The following is a 21,538-nucleotide window of genomic DNA, read 5'->3' as shown; positions in this document are numbered from 1 at the left end:
ACACAGTCTCTAGGCAAGAAAGACTTCTTGTTTTGTTTTGGGACCACACCCAGTTGCAGTCAGGGGTTACTCCTGCTTTGCACTCATAAATTGAATTGCTCCTGGAAGTCTCAGGGAACCATATAGGATACTGAGAATTGAACCCTCGCCTGTTTTATATTGACTCCATTCAAGGCAAACACCTTACCACTGTGCTATTGCTCCAACCTCTCCCTTAGACTATTTCAATATTAACTTTGAGTCTGTAAAGTTCCTGAGCTGTTTTTTATCCTTCATAAGGAAGCAATGTATTAATTCTTCATAAATGTCTGGCTGCATAAATTATTCCTGATGATGCATTTATTTAAGGTTTTTTTTTTTACTATATCCCACCACTTCTAATGGCATGGAATGTTGCCTTTAATAAATCTTCTCTACATCTTAAGGATGATTCTTTGTATGTAATTTTCCTCTTTGATCTTGCTGCTTTCAGTTTTCTGTATCTGTGCTTTTCATCATTGTGGCTAAAATGTCCTTTGTGGTGCTTTTGTTTGTGTCTGTTTTAGCTGGTACTTTTTGGGCAACCATGATGTAGGTGCATGCACTCTTCAGTTCTCAAAACTTCTCAGCAATAATGTCTATGACTGTTGCTCCTTCACAGGGGAATTTTTCCTGATTCTTTGGGACTCTCATAATTCTTCTTTGGTCCTGTTGATTTTATTTCAAAGGTCTATTTATTGAATTAAGTCCTCAGGTACACACACCAGAACACTGAAGAGACACAGATCTTGAGTCAGCTGATGGTATGGAAAATAATTCACACACATGCATGGAGAGAGAAAGGATTTTGAGGAGTCCCCCCACATTTACCCTTAGCTTCTAGAAAGCCACTAACGCCCAGGAGATATGGAAAACGTAAAGGCTGAATTCTTCTCTGAGGATTTAAACTGAGAGAAATCATCGCAACTGGAAGGTGGGACCAGCTGGTCTCAATACCAATCCAATTTGCTATATTCAAAGTTAATTTTCACCAATGAGTCACAAGGCATATACTGAATGAGATAGATACGGATCAATCCCTTAATCCTACATCTATTGCTGTCTGCCTATATTTATATTTTTTCCATTTTCTTTTCATTATTTTAATATTCTTTTCCAACATGTGCTCTTGAGTGGAGTTGTTATGAAGCTTTTCTTCAATGATTCTGTCCTCTGCAGCTTTTACTGTATTTTTGAGACCTTCCAGTTAGTATTCCTTTCACCTACTATGTTTTTTCAGACCTGTTATTTTAGTTTAATGTTTTCTTATTTCTACTCTTAAATATTTTTGAGTATTAATGGCTGTTCTTTCTGTTTGTTTTATATTTTTTTTTGAGTTCTTTAAACTTGCTCTACATTTCCTCCCTAGAGACACTATATAGTTGGCTGACATTTGTTGAGTCTTTGGAGCTTCATTCACTGAGGGTGGTGGTGTTCTGCATTGTCTTTTCATTGTTATCTTTTCAGTGTCATGATGTTTTTTTCTATGTTGTGGTGGGGCTTCCTGCTTAAAATAAATGTATGGCCATGGAATAAAGCTTATTGAGTGTGCTCTTTCTCTGTGAACTAGTCTGAATACTCAATAGCCCTTATGATTTTTAAAGCTGCCCACCTTCATCTCAGATGCAGGTCTTGCCTGTTTCAAAGCTAGCTCTTCTGTGGTGTGGGATACTTTTCAAAATGCAGGCTGGCCTTGTGGACCTGGCTTGGTCACCTGTGAGGGTTGGCTGGGCTGTGTGGAAAGATGTCTGCAAGCAGAGCATCTCTTTGCTTCACTGTTACTTCTGTCAGTCTCCTAGATGTTCTGTCATAGCTCAGTAGGGTCAAATCCTGGGGTGGGGTCCTGTTACTGCTTGTATCCTCTCCCTAGCTTCCTCCCTTTATCCTAATAATTGAGTACCACAATCAAGGCTCACAATTGGGTCTGAGTAACAGGTAGAGCTGAGTTTCACCATATGGTAATAGATACACCTTTTCTTGGCCTCAAAGTATTCTTGTAGGCAGCTTCTCACAGCCAGCACTGCTTATATGACCAAATCACTGGGGTTTTCCTCTGCTCACTATAGAGAGCCCACAGACCACATATTATATTTGTTCCCATTTTGTTTCTTCACTTCAAAATAAGATATATGCAGTGTGCATGGGAATTTATTCATAGTTTTTTTTCTATAGTCTTGCTCTCCAAAAGTCTGAGGGACAGTGAACTGATTCCCTGTATAAAATGTTTGAGGACCACTCTTAATCTTGCAAGCTAGCTGCTGAGAGCCATGTCTGTCATGTCATGTTTTGCCATATGATTCCAGGCCTCACTGCTATCTCTTAGAGTGGTGTCTCACAGCCACTGCTGACCAAATGTACAAATCCAGGGTTATTTACCCTTCTTACTTCCTTTTTACTACTGTCATGATTCCAAAAGCTCAGATGTTTAATCCATGGAGAATTCCACCCTCTACTGGGTGCTACTCACTGTCTTTGAGAACACTGCCTTGTAGCTGCTTCCAGCACTGCCTTTGTTGCTTAACACGACCCAATTGCCATCACTTTTTTTCCTCTGGAAATTCCTTAGGAGATTGATTTTATTTTTTAAATAATATGTTATTTAAACACCTTGGTTACAAACATAATTGTAGTTTGATTTCAGTCATAAAAAGAACACAACCCCTCACCAGTGCAACATTCCCATCACCAATAAATCTATTTCACTCTCCCCCTCTGTATTCAAGACAGGCTTACTACTTCCCTCAATCATTGACTTGTCATGATAGTTCTCAATATAGTTATTTCTCTAACTGCACTCACCAATCTTTATGATAAGCTTATTATCGTGAGTTGGTCCTTCTGACCCTCATCTCTGGGGATTATTTCAATAATGTCTTTTATTTTTCTTAAAACTAATAGATAAGTGATATTATTCTGTGTCTATCTCTGCTTCTGACTTATTTCACTCAGAATAATAGATTCCATGTACATTCTTGTATAAGATAATTTCATGATTTCATAGCACCTGATGGCTGTATAATATTCCATTGTGTATATGTACCCCAGTTTCTTTAGCCATTCGTCTGTTGAAGGGCATCTTGGTAGTTTTCAAAGTCTGGCTATTGTACATAGTGTTGCAATGAAGATAGGTGGGAAGAAGAGATGTTTGAATTGCATTTTTTAGTTTCTGAATATATGCCTAGGAGTGGTATAATTGGATCATATGGGAGCTCAATTTCCAGTTTTGTGAGGAAATTCCATATTGTTTTCCATAAGGATTGTACTAGACAGCATTCCCACCAGCAGAGAATGAGAGTTTCTTTCTCCTCAGATCCCTGCCAGCACTGATTGTTCTTGTTCTTTGTGATGTGTACCAGTCTCTGGTGTGACATGGTACCTCATTATTGTTTTGATTTGCACTTTTTGGCTCCTCCATTCATGTGTGGAGACAAGCCTACCTATGTGATGTGCTCTGGAGAGCTTATCTCTGCTGGAATTTTCTTTGGCTGCTACATGCTCGAAACAAGGGAGAGAGCACTGGTGCAGCTGTCCAGAGTATCCTGCTTGTGCCCAAATACAGGCAGGAATCAGCCCACGGTCCTTGTGGGTGAGACAAGCCTTCCTATTTGATGGGCCCTGAAGAGCTTATGTCTGCTGGAGTGAATTTGATTTTTGATTTAGTGATTGGTCTTGCTTCTTCCCTAAAACTCTGGTGCCCCGTTCTCTGGGCTGGGGGTCCAGGGGATTTTACATTGGGTTGAGCAAAGACAAATTGCTTTAGGAGTCTCCAGGATCCTCTGCGCTAATGCAGCCTCTACTGCTGTCACAATTTCTCCACCATTTCTACTAAAATATGATTCTTGTTATTTTAAATGATTGTAGTATTTGAAAGGAATTATGCTTTCCTTTCAAAGTTCTCCATTGCAAGACATTAAATTATATTATCTAATTACTTCAGTAGTTCTCAAGGACTCTTTGATGGGCACTGATAAAGGGGGCATGAGAGGGATATGAACCTAGACATTAAAAACATGCACTCTAATTCTTTGTGCCATCACCCAGGTGCTTAGTTTCTACCTTATTATTTTCAAAACTGAAGGATTTATTTTTCACTTTATTAATTTATTAATATTTAATTATTATGTTACTTACATAGTATGTAATATGTAACTTACATAATATGTAATACATATTATGAAGCTACAATCATGACTGTAACTTTGTGTAATAGTGTGTATATATGTGTGATGGTGTGATGAAGAGATGTAAGCTTTCCGTTAATCACCACCACACTACAATATTTTGACTAAGATTTTTGAGAATTGTAGATTTGAAAAGGAAGTAATGGTATAATGAACTTGGATGATTTTGGGATAAATTAAAATTTTAAACAAAGATATTTATTAAAGGAAGTTTATTTAAGTATATCTGTATAAGTACCTGTTATTGGAAAATTAATTTATTGTAGTGATTTACCATACTAAAGTCAATAGTCTGACACTTTGGACATCTTCCATAGGGAGCTACTCACAAAACATGATACAAAAGACTTTTTTATATAAACATAAAGGAGACAAACAAATACAAAAGAACTATCCAAGTTTAGAGTTCCAGAAGCACCAATTAGTGAGCTGAAAACAATATGTTATAATACAATACAATAAATATGATACAGTACAATGCTTCATACAATATCACTCCCCCAGTCTAGTTCTCAACATTTTAGTTATTGCTTAACTTGACATATACATTAAAATGGTTAGTAAGCACATCAAAAGTCAATGGGTAAATAAAGGCAGAAACAAGTAATTTTACATTGCTAACCAATAGGCACTCCTAAAGTATAAAGTTATGACAGTTCCCTATTATGTTTTTGTCTGTTTCCCTCTATATCCTAAAAACACTAAACTGTTTTATTCTATTCTTTCTTAGGTGCACTTTTGCTACCCAATTATATTCTAACACCTAAATTGTTTTGCTCAGGTAACTCACAATTGTGGTGCTTTTGTTAAGGGGACAATCTTTCCCACATTCAGGTATCTCTCTAATAACCATATTTTAGTAAACAGAATGTTACAGTTATTTCTGTAATAAGACATAATTTTAAACATTTTGTCATTCTCACTTGAAGTACTCATAAATTTGAGAATATCAAATCCATTTTTCATCCAGTAGAGAGCAGTCAAAATCCACAAAATGCTCATACAATTTATCCCTCAGAATAACAGACACATGACTATTACTGCTGTACTTGGATCATAGCTGGATTAGTCTCCTCTAAATTGCTATCTTTCCTACAAGCTATATCTCTTATTATACTTGTTTTTCAAATGTGATGAGCATTTAAAATACAGTGTTAATCTTAGCTAAAATTGGAGTCAATATTGGAGCAATTCGATTATTTTCAGGAAAGATAAATGCTGGCTTTCATATGAAGCAATGTAGATCAAATGAGGAGATGAAGACCTGAAACAAAGATAAAATGTAGATCCAAAACCTCTCAAGGAGGCAAGCTTGTATGATATTTGGTATAAGTATATGATATTTGGTATAAGTAAGACTATATATCACAAAGATACAAAAAGCTTGAGCATGATTTAACATTCTCTGATCTATGAAGTTGGGATACTTTGTTAAGGCAAAAGATGAACCCATCATCAACTTCAATATCTACACCAAAATAAGGACGTCAAAAAAAAAAAACCAATCAATAAATATATATGTGGAAAAAATGATTATTTTGTGCTTTTCTTTTCCTCTGCATAGGCACAGTAACTATTGGGGATATTATAGAGGGAATTCCCTTGGCCTAGGAGATACAGGGTTTCTCCATCCCTGAAGTATACTGTCATGGGATTAACTATAGACTCCTTGCATGATCATTTACTCTCCCCTCGATGCTTTTGTGGTGTATGGAAGACTTCTGCTTAGTCATAGATGATAAAATCAGTCCTCTGTATCTAGAGATCTTGGTGACTGTGCAGCGCAAGGAATGGAGCTAATGATGAAGGCTTTTTTTGTGGTTCTAGCAGTTCTGCTTCTTCAGTGTCATTTTAATTCATCTTCTATAGTGGGTGTTCTTGGTCATTATGTTGCTCCTAGGATGGAGCCTGGGACAGTCTTTCGTTATGTTTCTGGAAGACCCATTCACTTGCGGTTGTCTCAGTCAGACCTCTGGAATTGGAGATCTTGTTTGTTGAACAGATTGTAGACCAAAAGCTAGGTTAGAACTTTTTGTTGTTGTTGTTGTTGTTGTTGTTGGTCCCAGAATGCGTATTGTCTAGTCCTGGTTGTAACAACCAGTCATCTGTATATACCAATCTTGGTTTTTGCACAGATCAAAGGGTGACATGTCTTCTGATTTTGTCTGGTGAGGAAGGATAACTTGCTCTTAGATCTAGTTGTTCCCATTTCCTCATTGTCAGGTTATCAATTTAGAACTGGCGTATGTTGGCATCAGGGCAGCATTATGAATGCCCTGGAGGGGACTTGGTTCCTGGAGCTGTTGTGGAGAATTCTGTCGTTTCTATGTCTGGGATCCAGAAGTCAAGGCTGGACGGTCGGTGCCTATTTCCCTGTAGTCTAGGTTGGTTCCCCATGACATACATTCAGGGTGGGAGATAGACAGAATACTTCTAAGAGTTATTTAGACATCAACTAAAATTAGGTCATAACTTACATTTTAAAGATTAAAGTTAAGATTAAATTATTAAATTAAGTTTTTCTCATATTTTTCCTTAACTTTTATCAAACCATCATATCTCTAATCTCATTACTCTTAAATTAGGATATTTTTAAATGTTTCTAGTTAAGTCTAATGTGTTTTGTCAACAGTTACTAGTGCATTCTAGAATATGTCTACTTATATCTGAACATATATATTTCTTTTTAAAATTTTTTATTAACATCTTTATTTATACAATTTGATTACAAACATGGTTGTAATTGGGTTTCAGTCATATAAAGAACACACCCCTTCACCAGTATGTCATCCCCATGGTTTTTCACTACACTCGGTGATGCTAAGGGGTTGTAATAGGGTTTCAGTCATATAATAAACACACCCCTTCACCAATATGTCATTCCCATGGTTTTTAATCACACTCGGTGATGCTAAGGGGTTACTCCTGGCTATGCACTCATAAATCACTCTTAGATTGGGGAACCATATGGGACGCCAGGGGATCAAACAGCAGTCAGTCCTAGGCTAGTGCATGCAAAGTAAATGCATTACCGTTTAGCGCCACAGCTTCAGCTCCTGAATATATATTTCTATAGATGAGCCAGTGGCTGTGTTTTAATCACTTTAAGGTAAACTTTTATTCTTTTAGTGCCCAGAGCATTTACAAATCTTTTTTTATAGTGTGTAGCAAAGCAACTACATAAATAATTGGCTTTTTGAAGCTATTAAATAGAAATTTATGTCATCTTACTAATATGATTATATTGAATCTGGAAGGTAGCTATGCTCATCACTATACCACCTATGCCACTGTGATTATATTTAATCTGAACAAGCAGACTAGATTATGCATTTATATCATATAACTAATTTGCTTATTCTTTGCAACAAATGAGTTCTCTAATGTTTCAGGCAATTTTCAAAGAATAGCATAACAGTGAAGAATAAGACAGACAATACTACAATTTACATATCAGAAAGTCAGACAGGCTCTTGGCTTGGGGGACTATATGGGACGCTGGGGGGGGTGTGAAACCGCAGTCTGTTCAAGGTTAGTGAGAGCAAGGTAGACACCTTACCACTTGCGCCATCGCTCTGGCCCACTTTTAATTAACTTTTAATAATCATTTCTACTAACTCAGGACTAGTATATTTCCAGTGAGTATACTAAATATGGTCTTATTTTTGATAAAATTTCATAAAACATTTTTGGATAATAAATATTATTATTGTCTTATAATCAGCTAAGTTAAGAAAATATTTTCTAAATAGATACTATGTTACCTAGAAATTTTTTAATATGATTCTTGCCAAGTAGATAATATTCTCACTTTCCATGTATTTTACTCAAAATTATATATATTTCCATGTGCATATTTTTGTTATTCCTTAATTTAATAATTAATTTAAATGCTACAGATTTTTTTTTGGATTTTGGACCACATATAGATGTGCACAGGGCTTATTGCTTACTCTTTTTTATATTAATTTTTATTATATTTATTTAAGCACCATTATTACAAAAATGTTTGTAGTTGAATTTAAGTTATAAAGAGAACAGTCATTTAAATAGATTAATTTTTCATTTTCTTTTCACATCTATCCACTCCCAGCTTTAAACCAAGCAGCACCAACTAGGTGCTGGAAACCCATATGGTACCCTGATCCTGCCAAGAGTGATCCCTGTAAGCTGATCTCTGGATAAAAATATTCTTAAATAGTAGTTGAGTACATATTTGGAATTTAACCCAGATCTGGTAAGGGGACTGAAATGTCACATATAAAATGGCAATATTGCATAGAGAGAGCAACCAAATATCACATATGCACATGTCAACAAATAACTTCATGTCTATAATTTCCCTAAATGTTAATAGACTAAAATTTCCAAAAAATGACTTAAAGTAGCAGGATGGATCATGAAATGGAACCCAGCATTTTGTTGCTAACTTACAGGATACACACTTAAAATCCCATGCTAAATATAGGTCCAGAATCAATGGCTAGAACACAATTATAGGATTATTGTTGACAGAAAAAAATCAGGTACAACAATACTGGCTTTAAACAAAATACCATTCAAACTGAAGGAAATATTAAAGGATAGAGAGGATCATTAAATACTGGTTAATAGATTAACTGGTCATGAGGACTTAACTCTTGTCAAAATATATGTGCAAAATGAAGGGTAGTCAAGTTAATAAAGCAACTTTTAAGAAACATAACAAAATACAATTTTGTTATCACAATCATTGTTGGAGATCAAAACTCCATTCTCACCATTGGGCAGATCAATCAGGAAAAAATATAAATAGAAGAAATATACCTCATGATAGTAATGGCCATCTACAAAAACCCCACAGCCAATATCAATTGTGAAAAACTAAAAACCATTTTTCTGTGATCATGCTCAAGATAAGAAAGTCAACTCTCAACACTTATATTCAACGTACTTCAAAATACTCACCATAACAATTGGGAATTAAATTGGAAACAACCTGAATTATCACTATTTACACATGACATGATACTATATTTCAAAACCACTAAAGACCACTAAAGATATAGAAATGATTCAATAATGTACAAAAAATAGTGGAATTCCTTTTCATAAATAATGAACTAGAAGAAAAAGAAAATTTTAAAATATTATTCTCTTAAAATAAGACCCCCAAATATCATATACCAAGGAATCAACTTAGGGTGTTTGAGCCAACTCCCATTTAGGCCATTACATTTCTTTTTTTAAATATCTTTAATTAAACACTTTGATTACAAACATGATTGTAGTTGAGTTTCAGTCATACAAAAACACCCTTTTTCACCAATCAAACATTCCCAACACCAATGCCCCAAATCTACTAAATTGCATATATATATATATATATATATATATATATATATATGTATATGTATATGTATATATAGTGAGAAGTAATTGTCTCCTGACTCTGAGTAGCTACGATTGTGACTAAGAAGACATTATCCACATTTTCTATGTAGCCTAAGGCCAGAAGAGATTAGCATTTTTCTATATTAAGAAGTATCCCCCAGTCTAGTAAAAAAAGGCAAACCTTGAAATTCTGAGGCCCCCAGTATTATGTCTACCACCTTGACAAAATTACAGAAAGTATTACTGTTGTCCTAGCATAAACATCCACTCACCCACCTGAAGGTTAACACTGAAGATATCGAAACATGTTACAGGCAAAAACTGTATACCAACCAATGTTCATGTCTGGGAAGAATTAGAGGCTATTTATTGAGTTATAGTAACATTACTATTTTCAAGTCTAATATCCTTATATTTTCTACTTTATAATAAGTATTCAGTTAACCTTCCATTCTATTTAACAATATTCCTGGCAAATATACTAGATATTTTAGTATCTCAATGTTCATTATAAAATGAGACTATTGAGGGCGTGACACCAGAACATAAAAACCGGCAAGCTTTTGCAGAAGCCGGGTCCCCTGTTTGGGACATCAGGCAGGGAAAATCCATGAAACTACGCCTGCCCAGTGGGGCCCAACTGTGAAAAACTGAGTGCTACCTGTGAATATCTGTCTACTGTCCTCTTGCGAGTGGGGCGAAAAGACGCTCCAGAAAACTCGCTCTCCCAGAGGCCATTTTCAGGGCGAGACTCCAGAACATAAAAACCGGCAAGCTTTTGCAGAAGCCGGGTCCCCTGTTTGGAACATCAGGCAGGGAAAAATCCATGAAACTACGCCTGACCAGTGGGGCACAACTGTGAAAAACTGTGAGTGCTACCTGCATATGTCTGTCTACTGTCCTCTTGCATGAAACTCTTGGGAGTGGGGCGAAAAGAGGCTCTAGCAGAACACTTTGGCTTTGCTTTGCTACGCGGCCATGCACTCTTTCTAAGAAAAGAACACCATCACAACAAGAAGAAAAAAGTCACACTAAGAACTGTGCTATATCACAGAAGCAAGCATTTCTCTCCGGACTGTCTTCTCTGTTCCATGCTCGGGCTAAGATTTGATACAGTGTGAGGATTCATCCACGGAGGACAACCCTCACTTAGAGGCAAGTCAGCCCATCCAGAAAGGGTGGAGCCAGAGGACTGTGGTGCCTGCATCATATAGCCAATGAATACCACCACTACACGTAGAAAAACCCACAATGCAAGTGTGACAATGGGGAAAAAACGTAGGCCAGCATCAGACATAGAGAACGAAGATGACAATTCTGATGACCAGATAATGACCAACCAACTAAGCAACCTCTCAGGTAAGGACTTTAGATTAGCAATATGGAAGATTCTCAAAGAATTCAAAGAAAACATGGATAGAGTTGAACAGAACACTGATAAGAACCAAGAAAATATGAAGAAAGAAATCACAAAACTCCAAACTGAAATAACATGTCAACAAACAGGCCTGAAAAAGTCAGTAAACGAAGTGAATGACAAAATGGATAAGATCTGGGAAAGGGTATCAGAAGCTCAGAATAGACTTAGTGCTGTGGACGATGAGATACATAACAATTCCATATAGCAGGAGAGATTGGAAAAAAAACTTAAAGCAAATGACAGCAATGTAAAAATTAGTCAAAGAATGGGAACAGATGAAAATAGAAGTCTATGATAAGCTCAACAGAAACAACTTAAGAATCATTGAGTCCCAGAGACTGAAGAAGAAAATTTCCAGGAAGAATCAATGGTCAAGAACATCATTAAAAAGAAACTTCCAGAGCTAAAGAATATATGTGATCAAAACCTGCATGCTCGAAGAGTACCAACCAAAAGAGACCCCAGAAAAACCACCCCAAGACACATCCTAGTCACAATGACAAATCCCACAGATAGAGACAGAATTCTGAAAACAGCAAGATCAAAAGCGGAAATTACATTCAAGCAAGCATCCTTGAGATTTACAGCAGACCTGTCACCAGAAACACTCAATGCCAGAAAGCAGTGGTGGGATATTGTGACAAGACTGAATGAAATGAATGCGTCACCCAGAATACTATACCCAGCAAAACTCACTTTCCAGTTTGACGGAAGAATACATGGTTTCACAGACAAAAAACAGCTCAGAAACTTTATAGACACAAAACCAGTCTTAAGAGAAAAACTGAAAGACCTAATTTAAGACAAGACTAACCAAAAGACACACCAAATTTTAATATAAAAATGGCATTAAATCCCAGGACAATTCTTTCTCTCAATGTCAATGGACTAAATGCACCAGTCAAGAGACACAGAGTGGCTAAATGGATCAAAAAACTTAATCCAACCTTGTGCTGCCTACAAGAAACACACCTGAATAGTCAGAACAACATAGACTCAAAATAAAAGGCTGGAGAAAAATTATCCAAGCAAAGAACACCCATTAAAAAGCTGGAATGGCCATAGTAATATCAGATAATGAAAACTTTATACTCAGAAAGGTTGTAAGGGACAAAGATGGGCATTTTATATTAATCAAGGGGTATGTAGAGCAAGAAGAAATAACTCTCCTAAACATATATGCACCGAATGAGTGGCCAGCAAATTATTTAATACAACTGTTGACAAATCTGAAAAATAATATCAATAATAACACAATAATAGTGGGGGACCTCAACACGGCTTTGTCAACACTGGATATGTCAACCAGACTGAAAGCCAACAAAAATATACTAGACCTGAGGAGAGAAATGGAAGAAAGAGGCCTAGTGGATATATATAGGACAATACATCCCCAGAAACCTGGATACACATTCTTCTCCAATGTACATGGGACATTCTCCAGGATAGACTACATGCTGGCACATAAAACATACCTCAATAATATCAAGAGAATAGAAATTTTGCAGACTACCTTCGCTGACCACAAGGCTCTGAAATTATTTGTGAATTCCAAAGGGACTCAAAAGAAAAACTTTAAGACCTGGAAGTTAAACAGCCTCATACTGAATAACCAGTGGGTCCAAGATGAAATCAAGGAGGAAATCAAAAGGTTCCTAGAAACAATGACAATAAAGACACAAACTATCAGAACTTATGGGACACAGCAAAAGCAGTACTGAGAGGAAAATTTATAGCTTTGCAAGCACACATCAGGAAGGAAGAAGGAGCTTACCTGAGTAGCTTAATGACACAGCTAATAGAACTAGAAAGTACTCAACAAAAGGACCCAAGAATAGGAAGACAGAAGGAAATAACAAAGCTGAGAGCAGAAATCAACAAAGTGAACCAAAAAAAACAATCCGAAAGATCAACAAAAGCAGAAGTTGGTTATTTGAAAAAATAAACAAGATTGATAGACCACTGGCAAACCTAACAAAGAAAGAGAGAGAGAGAAACTTGATAACTCGTATTAGGAATGCAAAAGGAGAGATCACTACTGATATGACAGAGATTCAAAGGGTAATCAGAAGCTACTTTGAGAAACCCTACGCCACTAAAAATGAGAACCTGGAAGAAATGGATAAATTCTTGGACTCTTATAATCTTCCACGGTTGAAGGAAGAGGATATAGCATATCTAAACACCCCCATAGCCATTGATGAAATTAAAACGGTAATCAAATGTCTGCCGAAAAAAAAAGACCCAGGCCCAGATGGATTCACTAATGAATTCTTTCAAACATTCCAAGAGGAACTACTACCAATCCTGGCAATACTCTTTCATGAAATTGAACAAACAGAAATACTTCAAAACAGCTTTTATGAAGCCAACATCACCTTGATACCTAAACCAGACAGAGATGCTACAAAAAAAAAAGAAAATTACAGACCAATATCGCTGATGAATGCTGATGCAAAGATCCTCAACAAAATCTTGGCAAATAGGATTCAGTGCCTCATTAAGAAGATCATCCACTACGATCAAGTAGGTTTCATCCCAGGAATGCAAGGATGGTTTAACATCCGTAAATCTATCAACATAATACACAACATCAATAAGAAGAAAAATAAAAACCACATGATCATATCAATAGATGCAGAGAAAGCATTTGATAAGGTCCAATACCCATTCCTGATCAAAACTCTCAGCAAGATGGGAATGGAAGGAACCTTTTTCAATATAGAAAAGGCCATCTACCACAAGCCAGTGGCAAATATTATCCTCAATGGAGAAAAACTAAAAGCCTTCCCTCTAATTTCTGGCACAAGAGAAGGCTGTCCTCTCTCACCACTCCTATTCAACATAGCACTGGAAGTACTTGCTATAGCGATTAGGCAAGAAAAGGATATCAAGGGAATCCAGATAGAAAAAGAAGAAGTCAAGCTCTCACTGTTTGCAGATGACATGATACTCTACTTAGGAAACCATAAAGACTCTAACAAAAAGCTTCTAGAAACAATAGACTCATATAGCAAGGTGGCAGGCTACAAAATTAACACTCAAAAATCAATGGCCTTTCTATACACCGATAGTAATAAGGATGAAATGAACATTAAGAAAACCCCATTGACATTAGTGCCACACAAACTCAAATATCTTGGAATCAACTTGACTAAAAATATACAGAGAAAACTATAAAACTCTGCTCCAAGAAATAAGAGAGGACACACAGAAATGGAAACGCATACCCTGTTCATGGATTTCCAGGATTAACATCATCAAAATGGCAATACTCCCCAAGGCATTATACAGATTTAATGCTATCCCTCTAAAGATTCCCATGGCATTCTTCAAAGAAGTGGATCAGGCACTTTTGAAAGTCATTTGGAACAATAAACACCCTCGAATAGCTAAAGCAATCATTGGGAAAAAGAATATGGGAGGAATTACTTTCCCCAACTTTAAACTGTACTAAGAAGCAATAGTTATCAAAACAGCATGGTATTGGAATAAGGACAGGCCGTCAGAACAGTGGAATAGGCTTGAATACTCAGAAAATGTTCCCCAGACATACAATCACCTAATTTTTGATAAAGGAGCATTAAATCCTAAATGGGGCAGGGAAAGCCTCTTCAACAAGGGGTGTTGGCACAATTGGATAGCCACTTGCAAAAAATTGAACTTAGACCCCCAGCTAACATCATGTATGAAGGTAAAATCCAAATGGATTAAAGACCTCGATATCAGCCCCCAAACCATAAGATATTTAGAACAGTACATAGGCAAAACACTCCAGGACATTACAGGCATCTTCAAGGAGGAAACTGCACTCTCCAAGCAAGTGAAAGCAGAGATTAACAGATGGGAATATATTAAGCTGAAAAGCTTCTGCACCTCAAAGGAAATAGTGCCCAGGATACAAGAGCCACCCACTGAGTGGGAGAAACTATTCACCCAATACCCATCAGATAAGGGCCTATCTCCAAAATATACAAGGCACTGACAGAACTTTATAAGAAAAAAACATCTAATCCCATCAAAAATGGGGAGAAGAAATGAACAAACACTTTGACAAAGAAGAAATACAAATGGGCAAAAGACACTTGAAAAAGTGCTCCACATCACTAATCATCAGGGAGATGTAAATCAAAACAACGATGAGATACCACCTCACACCCCAGAGAATGGCACACATCACAAAGAATGAGAATAAACAGTGTTGGCGGGGATGTGGAGAGAAGGGAACTCTTATCCACTGCTGGTGGGAATGCCGTCTAGTTCAACATTTATGGAAAGCGATATGGAGATTCCTCCAAAAACTTTAAATTGAGCTCCCATACGATCCAGCTATACCACTCCTAGGAATATACCCTAGGTACACAAAAATACAATACAAAAACCCCCTACCTTACACCTATATTCATTGCAGCACTATTTACCATAGCAAGACTCTGGAAACAACCGAGATGCCCTTCAATAGACGAATGGCTAAAGAAACTGTGGTACATATACACAATGCAATATTATGCAGCTGTCAGGAGAAATGAAGTCATGAAATTTTCCTATACCTGGATGTACACGGAATCTATTATGCTGAGTGAAATAAGTCAGAGAGAGAGAAAAACGCAGAATGGTCTCACTCGTCTATGGGTTTTAAGAAAAACGAAAGACATTCTTGCAATAATAATTTTCAGACACAAAAGAGAAAAAAGCTGGAAGTTCCAGCTCACCTCAGGAAGCTCACCACAAAGAGTTATGAATTTAGTTAGAGAAATAAGTACATTTTGAACTGTCCTAATAATGGGAATGTATGAGGGAAATGGAGAGCCTTTTAGGAGTACCGGCAGGGGTCGGGTGGGGAGGAGGGAGACTTGGGACATTGGTGATGGGAATTTTGCACTGGTGATGGGTGGTGTTCTTTACATGACTGAAACCCAAACACAATTATGTATGTAATCAAGGTGTTTAAAAAAAAATGAGACTATTGAGTAGAAAACTTCAACCTAAGGCAAAAAATGACAAGTATTATAAAGATTTCAATTTAAAGATTATGTTAGTACAGGGGATATTCAGGGAAAATTATTTTTGCCTGCATTGGAGAGTAATTTGACAGAATTTTATAGAAAAATAAACTTTGAGATGAAATTTAGGACGAAATTTTAGAGTAAAATTTCTTTTTTTATTAATATCTTTATTTAAACATCTTGTTTACAAATATTATTGTGTTTGGGTTTCAGTCATGTAAAGGACACCCCCTTCACCAGTGCAACATTCCCACCACCAATGTCCCAAATCTCCCTCCATCCCACCACACCCCCACCTGTATTCTAGACAGGCTTTCCAGTTCCCTCATTCATTCTCATGGTTATGTGCAGTTATTTCTTTTTTTTTTTTTTTTTTGGTTTTTGGGCCACACCCGGTAACGCTCAGGGGTTACTCCTGGCTATGTGCTCAAAAGTTGCTCCTGGCTTGGGGGACCATATGGGACACCAGGGGATCGAACCGCGGTCCGTCCAAGGCTAGCGCAGGCAAGGCAGGCACCTTACCTTTAGCGCCACTGCCCGGCCCTTGTGTAGTTATTTCTATAACTGCACTCACCACTCTTTGTCATGAGCTTCTTGAAGTGAGCTGGAATTCCAGCCCTCCTCTCATTGTCTCTGAGGATTGTTGAAAAAGTGACTGTTATTTTTCTTAAAACCCATAGATGAGTGAGACTATTCTGCATCTATCTCTCTCCCTCTGACTTATTCCACTCAGCATGATAGATTCCATGTACATCCATGTATAGGAAAATTTCATGACTTCATCTCTCCTGGTGGTTGCATAATACTCCATTGTGTATATGTACCACATCTTCTTTAGCCATTCATCTGTTGAGGAGCATCTTGGTTGTTTTCAGAGTCTTGCTATTGTGAATAGTGCTGCAGTAAATATAGGTGTGAGGAAGGGGTTTTTGTATTGTATTCTTGTGTTCCTAGGGTATATCCCTATTGCTTACTCTTAACTCAAGAATAATTCTTGTCTAAACTCAAGGGACAATATTGAGTGCCAAAGATTGAACCTGTGTTAGCCACATTCAATGCAAGTGCCCTTACCACTGGACTATTTCTCTAATATTAGCTTAGTAAATATTTTGTTTGTTTGGGGGCCATAACCAGTGGTACTTATGTCTTACTGTTGGGTCTGTATTCAGGAATCATTCCTGGCAGTGCTTGAGAGATAATATAGCATTCTGAGGACTGATTTAAGCTGTGTACAAAGGTAAAATCCTATCTGTTATAATGTGCTTCAGTCCAACAGTAAATATTTTATTAAAAAATAATCAAACTGAAGGTATTTATTTTCAATCCTTTTGATTTTTCCAGATTTATATTGTGCCTAAACATAGGACTATAGATGCACCTATTATAGAAATTAAATATTTATTTTAAATAAATATTCCAAAAATTATAAGATAAAAATAAAAATATTTTTTCAGTTTATTAAATTTTGATTGGCTTCAGAAAGTAAATAATGAATCACACAGAAAAAACATTAATATTATTAAGTGTGTCTCATTGCCAGAATGAGCTTCCATTTTTCTTTCTTTCTTTTTCTTTCTTTCTTTTCTTTCTTTCTTTCTTTCTTTCTTTCTTTCTTTCTTTCTTTCTTTCTTTCTTTCTTTCTTTCTTTCTTTCTTTCTTTCTTTCTTTCTTTCTTTCTTTCTTTCTTTCTTTCTTTCTTTCTTTCTTTCTTTCTTTCCTTCCTTCCTTCCTTCCTTCCTTCCTTCCTTCCTTCCTTCCTTCCTTCCTTCCTTCCTTCCTCCTTCCTTCCTTCCTTCCTTCCTTCCTTCCTTCCTTCCTTCCTTCCTTCCTTCCTTCCTTCCTTCCTTCCTTCCTTCCTTCTTTCTTTCTTTCTTTCTTTCTTTCTTTCTTTCTTTCTTTCTTTCTTTCTTTCTTTCTTTCTTTCTTTTCTTTTCTTTTTTTTTTTGGTTTTTGGGCCACACCAGGTGACGCTCAGGGGTTACTCCTGGCTATGCGCTCAGAAGTCGCTCCTGGCTTGGGGGACCATATGGGACGCCGGGGGATCGAACCGCGGCCCGTCTCCTAGGCTAGCGCAGGTAAGGCAGGCACCTTACCTCCAGCGCCACTGCCCGGCCCCCTTTCTTTTCTTTTTTTCTTTCTTTCGTTTTTTTATTTTTATGGCCAATGGTGGTAAGGGCTACGCCTAACTCTGTGCTCAGAACTTAACTCCTGAAAGGCTCAGGGGAGCATATGGGTCAATGATAAGTTTAGTTAGACTCACTTTTCATCATGATATCTTTATATTTTGAATTATTCTAAGATTCTATGGCCCATTCCCTTTTAATGTCCAAAGAGTATCTCTGAGGACCAACATATTTCTCTGTCTACTCATGTAGTATTATATTTCTCCTTTTAAATTTATTTTTTTAGTTAGAGAAATAACTATATTGCGAACTATCCTAACAATAAAAAAGTATGAGAGAAATAGAAAGCCTGTCTAGAGTACATGGGGGACGGGGAGGGGAAGAGGGATATTTGGGACATTGGTGGTGGGAATGTTGCACTGGTGATGGGGGGTGTCATCTTATATGACTGAAACCCAACCACAATCATGTTTGTAACCAAAGTGTTTAAATAAAAAATATTAAAAAAATAAAAAATTAAAAAAATATTACTGAACACAACAAAATAATTTCTCCCTGGCAGACTTACTAATTTTCCTTACTAATGAATGTATGTGCATGTTTAATATTATATTTTAACAAAATAAAGAACAGGTCTAGCCTTCTGAAAAAAAAAAACGTGAGTCTAGTCTGGAGGTCAGATGTCCAAGTGAGGAGTATTGAGGAGACATGATGTAGAAGAACTTTCTTAAAAAGTTGTCATAGAAATGTGGAGCCAGAAAGATAACACAGCTTTATTTGCCTTGCAAGCAGCCGACCCAGGATCTAAGGTGGTTGGTTGGTTTGAATCCTGGCGTCCCATATGGTCCCCTGAGCCTGCCAGGAGCTATTTCTGAGCAGAGAGTCAGGAGTAACCCCAAAGCACAGCCGGGTGTGATCCAAAAACAAAAACAAAACAAAACAAAAGTTGTCATAGAAATGTAATAGGGTTTTGAGCCAGTACCATTTGGAATTTATGCTCATCAATTAATTTAGTGTGAGAACATTGTGAAGAAATGCATTTTTACAAATGGACTGAATCTAAATTTAGGCTTTTCTGAGAATAAAGTAAAATGAAATTGAAGTAAGACGTTTACAAATTAGTAATTTTAGTGACAGACTATGGAATCAAGAACTTCAATATAAGAAAGAAATTAAATGGTAGAGCTTAGACTAGTAAAAAAAAAAAGGTGTCAGAGGAATGGGATTCATTAGATGGTAAATAATTGTGTATGTGATAGTACTGGAATAAGTAAACCAAAAGAACAATGTTAGTAATCAAAATTCACATGACCAAAATCATAGTTTTGTAGTATATATCAATATTATTGTCGAAAGCTACAGGAAAAAAGTGGGTCAACTGGTTGGAGAAAATTACTATAGTAAAAGAATTTAAGTGAGCAGAGTCAAAATGTCAGGTAGATAATAATAAATTAAAATGCCAATAGCAAGTTTTTGTTGTTGTTATTAATTTTTTGATTTTTACAAAATTAAGGACTATAGAGATAATATACTGGGTAGGGCAAATGCTATGCATGTGTCTGACTCAGGTTTAACCCCAAGAATCTCTTATGGTCTTTGAGTTCATCAAAAGTAATCTCTGAGAGCATCTCGGTGTGACTCAAGAGGATAAATATGATAAATATTATGTGTGACTCAGGATGATAAATGATAAAAAATTGATCCAGTAATTAATATATGTGTGCTGATTAATATGAAACATACATGCATCTCATTTCATAATATAAGACATTTTGTTGTTGTTTTGCTTTTGAGTCACTCCTACGTATGATCAGGACTTAGGACTTCCTCCTAGTTCTGAGTTCATTCCTAGCAGTGCTCAGAATACCATGTATGGTGCTGGGATCTAATCCAGTTTGGCTATGTGCAAAGCAAGAATCCTACATACTATAGTAACACTCGAGTCTCTCACAAAGCAAGTTTTTTAAGAGTAAGTCCTTGTCTAGCTGATTTTATTTTTCTCATTGTGTTAAAATATAAAATGTTCTATCTAAAAATGATATATACTTTAATATTAACAAGTGAATATATTTCTAACAATTCAATGAAACTAGCTAGTAAGGTAAAAAGGTTTACAAGTAGCATGTTTCAAATTTGATAGGCATATGAAACTACTAGTAACCTATATGAGTTTAGTTAGACTCACTTTTCATCATGATATCTTTATATTTTGAATTATTCTAAGATTCTATGGCCCATGCCATTTTAATGTACTAAGAGTATGTCTGAGGACCAACATATTTCTTTGTCTACTCATGTAGTATTATATTTCTCCTTTCAAATTTATTTTTAGTGAACATTATTTTATCACCACTATAAATGCTTTAATAACATTTATATAAGGAAACACTTCTTTGAGTCAGAGTGGTGGCACAAGCAGTATGACATTTGCCTTGCATGTGCTAACCTAGGACAGACCACAGTTCGATCCCCCGGCATCTCATACGGTCCCCCAAGCCAGGAGTGATTTCTGAGTGCATAGGCAGGATTAACTCCTGAACATCACAAAATCCAAAAATTAAAAAAATAAATAAAATACTTCTTTTATCTTTCTGTCAACCAATATTTCAATAGTTATTAAGAAAATCTTTTCAAAAATTGATTTATAATTTGCCTTCTTAGTTTTATGTTTTTGTTTATTGGGTTTTTTTATGGCACACCGGTGATGCTCAGGGCTTACTCCTGCCTATACTCTCAGAAATCGCCTCCGGCTTGGGGGACCGACCATATGGGATGCTGGGGGTTAGAACCGTAGTAGGTCCTAGGTTAGCATTCTCAAGGCAGACGCCTTACACCCTGTGAAGCCAATATAGTCTTTATTTTAGAACTTTATGTAGAGAAATAAGAGAATAAATTTGATCCAATCTACCCAAGTATCCCTAAAAAACAAACAAACTTACTTTTGCACAATTTTGGGCCAAATCAGCTGTTAACCTTCACAAATTTAAAAGGAGAACTGGAAAAGAATTTAAGATTTTGTATCTTTGAACCTTCATAGGACTTCTTTATAATTCTTTCTTGTTCCTTCCTTTACTAATTGGGCTTCCTAGTATTTCCACTTGACTTATTTTAATTCTTATTCGTCTAATAGCTATGTACTACAATTGTTTTCTTTCTTATCTAAAAGTATGTGTTACTATATACTTTATCACCTTCATTTTATCCTGAAATAATTTTATTTATTATCTCTTTGCTTGCCACTAATGTGTCAAATCGGTGAGAGCAGATATTTACCTTTTTAAACACTTTGCATAATCTAGATTAACTTTTGAAACAGAAAGAATAGTTTAAGAATTTATGAATCTAAGTGTATTGATGAACTCATATATAAAATTTATAATAATAATTTATTAAGTTTTCTGAGTATAAAGTTTTGAT

The sequence above is a fragment of the Suncus etruscus genome, chromosome 7 (genome assembly GCF_024139225.1).
Source record: "Suncus etruscus isolate mSunEtr1 chromosome 7, mSunEtr1.pri.cur, whole genome shotgun sequence".
Lineage (NCBI taxonomy): Eukaryota > Metazoa > Chordata > Mammalia > Eulipotyphla > Soricidae > Suncus > Suncus etruscus.
This window is presented reverse-complemented; position numbering follows the sequence as displayed.